Raw genomic sequence first — 9,208 nt, forward strand, 5'->3', positions numbered from 1 at the left:
ATAAACGGAGTATTTAAAACAAAAATAAAGCTTGCTAAGCTGGTTGTATCAGTTAGATTTATTTATATTTCGGACGACCAGGTGTAATGATGGACTGTTGAATCATGTGGGAATGAACTGTTCGGATCCGAAATTCAATCCAATAGTCATGATATATAGGGGAAAGTGGCTAAAATTGGGACACTTTTTCTTTTGCATTCTTGAGCTTATACCCTGCACATTCATTTGACACTGCGGAACTGATGCAATGAGGGGTGAATGTAGTTTGTTTTTATTCGGCGACTAATTAATTCCCTAGCAACACAAATCTTACCACCAGAAGACTGAGATGACGAAATTTTAGTTCCAACTCCCCCAGGTCCAATTTCATATCATAACTTTATCCCGGGGAAAAAGGAAAGCAAATAAATAGACCTACTTAATACTATGGCGTTCCATGGCTGAGCATATCTCTGCCCCTATGGTGGGACACACTCGGACACACCACCCTGGTTCCCAATGGGCCTCCTTCTGGCCTCCCGACCAGCGTTTACGTGACTCACATTACGGCACAGGATTAGTAAATCCACGCAGGTTTATTAGAGGTGTGATGGCATGCGTAGTTCTAACGCTTAATAGTGATGCGCCATACCACAGACCACAATAATATATCCATATATCATATCATATATAATAATATACTGTATTTTCCAGTATAAGGAATCTGAATACTTTATAGATATTTAACCCTATATTTGAATATTCACTATAAGAAAGAAAATGCCGTATATAGTCTATATCTAGAAATAACCATAATTTAATTATTTACTCAGAGTAAAACAAAAACAATTTATAAAAATTCTTCAAAATTTTACTATTCCCGTGTATATTTCAAAAACCTAGGAATAAAATTTAGTTTGTTCAATTAATCTGAACATTTTGAACGAATGGATTTTTTGTATCTCGCTAGAACAATTGGCTCATATTTTTTGCTTCAAATTTTAAGTAATAAACACTGGACAAATTTAATATAATTCAACAATATTGCTTTACTTCAATCCGCGATGTCAGTGATGAGTAATCAGTGGTTAGTTATTTCGTCATCATATTAAAAATACCGATTGTACAGACAAAATAGGGTAAAAACCTCAGCTATGAAAAGGTCTTACATTAAATGACATAGGGATATAAAGCAGATCATAACATAGTCAAAGAATTTGGCGTAAGAATACGTTTTAAGCGACCTGATATTTTGAATATTGTTTGTTTCACTAATAAACTAGTGAGCGATGTTTAAATATATGGACACGAAAGTCAAAACGAGGTTGTACGGGTATGCAATCTGGCAATGTTAACATTATTGAGTCAAACACTTTGATCACTAGGGCATCACGACATCACACATGTTTTCCGGAGTGCTTCGGTTGTACGTGGCAACGCGCAGTTTCATTCTCATGCATAAAGTTTCACTTGTTTAGGGACTTATATGATTTCTGCCGAGCATTTGATGCCACAATATGTAGCCACAGTGTCACGTTCATTGAAACCATGTGTATAGGAAGTAAAGTTTGGTAATATTGCTTGAGTGCTTGGTGGTTTTTAACTGATTTAATAATATCCATCATTTGTCATTTTTAAATCAGGGTTCCAGTAAATCTTAACATTAGATCGCAAAAATGAAGAATCATTACGCAACAGCAGTACCCACTAGAATGACAGCAGTGTGTGTTTGTGGGGAGGGGGAGATAAGCATATTATCTTCCACACCAGTTCCTTCCTCCCTAACCTTTGTCGAACCCTTGGAGCTTTTTTGAAATAATTTAGCGTTTCATCTAATTAGGTTAGCATTCTTATTCTTTACTCTTTCACTATATAGAAAAACAATGCGCATTTTTCATGCAATCATAAAGCATGCAGAGCAAATCTTCTCAGTGCCAACAGCTTTTAGAACGATGTGAGCTCAGAAGCAAAGAGTCTCCGAATGTAAATAGAGTTTGATTTGAAAACTCACTCAGTCCGACGTTTCGCTATCCCATGCTCTTGTTGAATAAATACCTCCAGAAGTCATCCCAACCGTGAACAGCAACCTCGCCACCATTGAGATGGAAAGGCTCACTGACCACGACCATCCTGCCACCCGAATGAACCATTTCAAGTACGAGGCATGTTTATTGTTTGAATTGCACTCCGCAACAACTCGCGAACGCTTGGTATTTTGAGAGTTCCACCTGTTATCGCGACGACGCACACAGAGAGGATTCGTGTTCGTAGTTTGGTCGAGCAGTCACATTCGACGAACGTCGCAAATGGCAACCGAAGTCCGTCAGACAGGAACGTGGGAAAAGCGCGAGGCTTAACTGTATTGGCTTCGGAAAATTTTGCACAGAGGAGCTACAGCGAGCATTGCGCTATGACCAAGAAGTATATTATGAATTCCTATTCTACTGCAGTAAAACATGGGGTGGCAGAGAAAATTCTAATTGTTGGATATGAGAGGAAAGTGAAAACATGGCCGTACCCAGACCTCATTGTTTACAAATGAAATTTGAAATAAATCATCCGTTTGTGATGGAGAAGGGACTGCGAGCGACAGCAAAAATATTGTACTTGCATGAATATTTTTTTTTCAGTGGAATTGTGTCCCCGGAAGAGATTTCGCGGATAAACAGTGAATATTCCAACTTCCAAGGTAAATGCCAATAACACCCCAATTCGTGAAAGCAGTACTGAAAGTCTAATCAATCTAAGTATCAGATAGGCTGGAATCTTCAAAAACAGCGATTAACCTCTGAACCTAACCTAATTAACCTAATTCAACGTTTTATCAACTAGATTTCCAAGAGTCACCTAATTGCCGTCATACAGCACAGTCATATTTTGTATTGAACTAAGGTTTACCAAAATCTCATTTTTCATATTTATACGCGGAGATAAAAATTTAGGCTTCCATCAAGTTATCGACACATATATACTGTAAAACGTCTCATTTTGTATTTTAGCTTTTGATCACTGCTGATAAAAATCACGGTAATGGCACGACTTGATTAATTAGAATTTGATAGTTTGGCATGTATCTGATATGTTCAATACCCCTTTTTTCAGGAAACGTAGACAATTTCAATAATCAAGAAATGTTTATGTATGCATCCAATTATTTTCAAATAAATTTCGATTATCATTGCAATATGCAAACAGATTGTATTAATAAATATTTCAAAAAATATAATTTCAAAAGTTATTGTCTTGTAATTCTTACCAAGTGTTATATTTAATGACACTATAGCCTTGATGGTAGTAAGATGAAAACAGTTCTCTGATCACTAATTATTGTTTTTAAATCACTGAGGCGGAAAAGTAACACTACTCGTATGTAAGTGGAGTTTGAACAATATTATAAATATCTTGGACTCAATATAGATCAACAATTAAAGTGAAACAGTCACACTACTGAATTGCATAAAAAACTATCAAGAACCGTAGGGATCCTGGGTAAGCTCAGATATTGCAGGATTCTACTCTAAGAAACGTCTATTTCGCGCTCTTTCAGTCTCGCATTCAGTATGCCATAGCTGCATGGGGTTCTACCGCTCAAACAAACATGCATAAATTCGAAGTGTTACAAAATAGGGCCGTTAGAATTTATTCTTGGTCACCTTTACGTTCAAGCTTAAACAATCTATACCACAAGCATAAAGTACTAAAATTACTCGACATCCATAAACTAGAAATTTTTAGGATTATGCATCAAGTTCAAAACAATCAATTGCCAACAGATTTTGATCATTATTTTGTCACGCTTAGTTTAGTGCATAAACATAACACCCGTTTCTCAACAAAGAGTAAATTTTTTGTACCTAGCTTTTCACTAACCAAATCCCAAAATTCTTTGAAATACAAAGGTGTCTCAATTTGAAATAGTCTCCCTCAAGACCTACGTGAGTCACCCTATGCGACTTTTAAATTTATATATAAAAAAAACTCCTGATCTCCTCTTACCAGTCCACTTGAATTTGCCAAGTCACAGTTTTACCCATCCTTCTCGTATAAAATACTATATAAATTTCTCTTTCACCACTATAAGATATTGGCTCGTCGATATGCTGAGCATTACGAATACGCCCGGACCTCTGATTTTAATATAAATGAAAAATATGCACCATGATGTTTTCTCCTATTGTAAAGATTTATAATACTTTTTACTTTCTTTTCTCTTTTTATTTAATATCTCATTGAATATAGGTAATCCGGGATTATGTAATGTATTTTTAAAATAACAACAACTCAAGTATTTGTGAGAACTGCAATCAATTTCATCCCAAAATGATTTTTTCAGGTATCATGGTGCTACTGATGAAGACCACCCAAGGTGATTTTTATTAAATTAATATTTAAGGGGCTCATTTTTTAGTCGTTTTCATGTTCGAGTCGTTCACTCATGTCATATGTGTATGTGTTTTCCTTGCATAACGATTCTGCCTATCTGTGCAAGTATTTTTGAAAAAAAAAAAAAAAAAAATATGGTCGAAACCTTGTCGTGGTGTGTTGCCTTGATACCAATATCGACCGGCGGTCTTAGTACTTCTTACAAGTAACTTCCACAAAACAATCTAATCAATCCTCATATTACAAATAAAATAACTAACGCCTTTCGAAGGGCCATCATCTTATTCCAATCATGAGATGTTACAATTTATGACCAATTGTTGCTTCAGATGTCCGCAGTGAATTTAATTCAAAGAAAACTCAGCCGGAGCATTATTTTTTATTAGCGAAGTTTAAAAAAACACAAAACAAATTCCGAGAGAGAAAAGCTATGTTTTACAGGAAGTAACACGAGTTTAAAAGCTATGAAGTTGTTTCTTGAGATTCCTGACAAGAAATGATGATGATTTACCTTGCATGCTTGACAAAAGCTTTTTTGCGGATGTGTATGACAACATCTGAACCAACTGGTTAACACCATATGATATCACTTGTTCTATATCATCTGACAATTCTTCATAAAACCGTTTTATGATGTGAAGTTTCTGAAATATTAACTAGAAAGAACATTTGTCACCACCGTTTTAAACTGAATTTTATTGGAATTATTTTGGGACATTTTCCGGATGACCACAGGATTTGAATTATTTTTATCCAACATTTATAACATAGCACCACAAAATATTCTAGGATATCATTTTCAGATCTAATCATTTTAATGGAAATCATTTCAGCCATTTCGTCTTTCTTTGTCATAACTTTTTCTATAATTACCTTGAATTCGAAGCTTTTGGGTCTGTCAAAACATGGGAATTGAAAAAAGATTTTGCTTTACAACAGTACCTTGGTATCTGGCTTATAATCGTCACATGATTTTTATTGCGACTGGAGTACTACACCCATACTTTCAATATAGTTACACTAAAATATGAACATCCGAACGTACACTTTTTTTTAACCCACGTGCAGAGTGCTCTTCTGTATTGGGGTCGACATTTATTGCCCATCCATATCAGTATGTTTCAACTCATTTATTATGTCTGGTGTCAAATATTCACTTGTGTCTATTGTTGGTGGCCATTTAAAATAAAAATGATGGATATAGCAAGATGGAGAAATTAAATATTATTCAGCATTGAAGATAAAATTGAAGTTTAATTTAAGAGCACTGTTAGGAAGGACTGAAAACCAACAAACTTGGACTATCAGACCAATAAAAAGTGTGACGAATAAAATAACTGATGAAAATCCGTCAAATACAAAACAAAACCCAAGTTTTTTTCATTGCAGGGCAAGGTGACTGTGGATCATGAAAGTTTAAGAACCACTTGGTTCCTGGAAAGAACACTAATTTTTTAATTGAATAGCCAAAACGATGCAAAGGTAATTTGTCATTCAAAAATCTGACTTGAAGTTGACTAGAAGTTATCATTATGTAAACTGAAGTGTGAGCACACCAGCATGATAGTTCAGTTTGATCCGTTTTATTTCTATTTTATATTTTAGTTTGGGGAACTCTGAACTAGAGGGATATCGGGTCTCTTAAATGTGCCTCAAAGCCTGACTTTTATCAGTATTCTATGTTTTACTTTTTTTCACTATGATTCAATGAAGATTCTACCATATTGGCTAAATTTTCGTTAAACGGGAAATTCAAAACACCAAATAGGTAAGTAAACTAGGCCAAACCAAAATATAAAACTGGAATGAATAAAAAAGTCAAATATTAGTGAATTTCTTGTAATTGCCCGATTTATTGGCAGCGCCCCATAATTGCCCAATCTGACAGCCAGTGCCCCACAATTGCCTGATTCGCAGTCAGCACCCCCACAGTTATCGCGAACGCCCCCAGTAAGCGTTTTCGCCCTCTTTGTGAGACGCTGATTTAGATGAATGTTAATGATCAATCATAGAAGGAAACGATCACTATACGTCAGGTATTGCTTGCAAACGAAAATTATATATTTTTGTAACCAATGTATGTCGGAGCGTTCAGAATTATCCTCCATTGGTCGTTTCGCCGTCCGTGACATGCGACAGACTGTTGCTGTTGGAGTCATCAAGGAAACTACCAAAAAGTCCGGGAATGCGAAAGAAACCAAGACAGCAGCAAAGGCCAATATAAAAACAGGAGGAAAGAAGTGACTGGAAGCATCTAGCGCCCATTAACAGCCTAAACCTAAAAAATATATGTATCTGAGGGCATGTAACAAAAGTAAATCATATCCGCCTTAGTATATTGGGTAGCCTATTTGATGCTTTCATTGAATGTATTTTTTCTATCAACTTTAGTCATTCTTTAGTTCCTTAATATTTTGTAATGGCAATTTATCCTGTCGTCATTCCAAATTTAAAAAAGCTAACGATAATATGATATCGTAATAAATAGAATCAGATGCGGAAATATTCGAATCGGAACATACTGATTCGCAATTCGATACGAAAATAAAATATTCGAACATACATCCCTAGAAATGATATCTATCTACTTAAATTGTTGATTGGTCGATACAAATCGTACAGAATTACCCAGAATTTATTGACATAAGTTCGTAAACTCAAGTTTCGACCTGAAGATAGCCACCTGCAGTACAGAATAGTCAATTGAAGCACCTTATATATTACCTTTGTTGCAGTTTCCAATACATTCAGAATATATTGTATACACTGATTAACCTTGAGAAGTAAATATTTACCTTTTACAGAGCATGCGAATATAAAAAGTAAGAACAAAATTTTCACGACATATTCATTTTCTGGCAATTTCGTTGCGGTAATGGAACATTATTAGAAGCGGTTTCTCCAAAACTCAATTTATATTCATTCCTGAGATATCCAAACATGAGGTATGCTATTATGATATACATTCATATTATTTCTCATGGTAAAGCACTTGATATGAAAAGAAAATAATGTTAAAGTATTTCTTTCAATATGTACGATATAATCAATGTCATTCGACTAGACTGCTAGACTAGACTAAGGTATATCTTTGAATCCTTATCAGGCCATGGTCTATGACTATAAGTTTTATCACCCTGATCCTGTTTATTGGTTTTCATGAGAAGTTGAGCGAGCAGCCAAGTATTGCCGAAGTCATGTAAATCAACCCAATTCATGTGAAATTAGTGACAAACAAAATTAATTCATTCTAAAATTGCAATTGAGAATCTCGTGAAATCTAATTTTGTAAAGTAAAATGTTTTGGTACCAACCAAAAATTTATTTCAAGTTATATTCCACCTGTTGAAACGTGATTAGAAATACTTTTCCACCGTTACAAGTATTAAGTTTTCTGAGCAACAACTCTTAAAATAATTTTACGTCACATTTATTTTATGTCAATTACGGTTTTGTGATATTTTAACATTATTAGAAGGGGTTTTTCAAAAACCTATTATTATTATTATTTTTCACTATTTTCACACGAATTGGGTAAATTTGGGAGTTCTAATAAACAAAGTAGATCCAAAGTTTATAATTTATACGGGTATGCAATCTGTCACGCTAGTCTTCACAACTTCGTCTGACCAGATAAGATAGCAACGTACGCGGAACCGCCACTAAGTCCGCAATTTTTTATTTATGATGACGACATCGCACAACAATAACAACAAGAAGATGCACACCGCCAATTTAGCAAAACGTTCACACCATGTGCAATAAATAATGCACATTTTATCACTATGAGTACCTATATACATCAGGACAACTGCGTATCTTATTCTTTAACAATTTTTGAACCATTGTTCTTTCCAATTTGTATCATCGTTCGTCTAATTCAAAAATAATATCGTTCGTCTGATCCAAAATCTATCAAGCATTGAGATAATATTGAATGGGATCGAAGCCAGGCTTTGGTCACATGAAGAAAACTTATATAAGTAAATAACCACAATTTTTATTCAATAGCAACTTGGACCCATGAATTCACTTCGATTAAAAACAGAAATACAATGAAAAAATTTGCGCATAATCAGAATATAATAAGATCCACTGGAAATACGCAAAGCAAAATTACGATTTTTATGATGATATTTTCGTTCTTTCAAATATTCCAAACAAGATAGGTTCAGGATTTTAACTGTTAACACCACATTTAATATCCACTTTCTGTTTACAGAAAAGCTATAACAAATCAGCAAATAAAGCCAAATATAACAAGATCCATGGAAACACATACACAAAGCAATTTACGATTTGTTTGATGGTCTGGCCATTTGTTTGTTCTGGTGTGCCAAACAAATTTTTATCACTTTATGTTCACAGAAATACTATAAAAAATTAGCAAAGGAAGCCAAAAAAAGATCCATGAGTAACACACTTAGGCATTTACGTTTTGTATGATGGTGTGTATGTATGTTCCTTCTGGTATGCCAAACAAGAGAGGTCCGTGTTTTTACCTTTAGCACACCGCGAAAATATTCGTACAAGAGCGCGATCGACAGCAGCATGTTTTATTTAATTAACTAATATATACTCAATATATCTCGACATAGTCTGATTTTCAAGCAGCTTAAATGATATTCAAAAATTTGTTATTGATAGGAAGTTATCATATTCACCACGATAAAATTGTTATTGTCCATTATTTTGAAAAAAAAAAAAAATAGCGGAAATTATTCTGACTAGCTAGGGATCACGCCAGAACGACACTGTTATATGTACGGACAGTGATCGATTTAGTATAATAAAGTAAATATCTTATTACATATAAGACTTTTGGAATTGTGAATAAGATAATAGG

This window comes from Styela clava, chromosome 10 (genome assembly GCF_964204865.1).
Source record: "Styela clava chromosome 10, kaStyClav1.hap1.2, whole genome shotgun sequence".
Lineage (NCBI taxonomy): Eukaryota > Metazoa > Chordata > Ascidiacea > Stolidobranchia > Styelidae > Styela > Styela clava.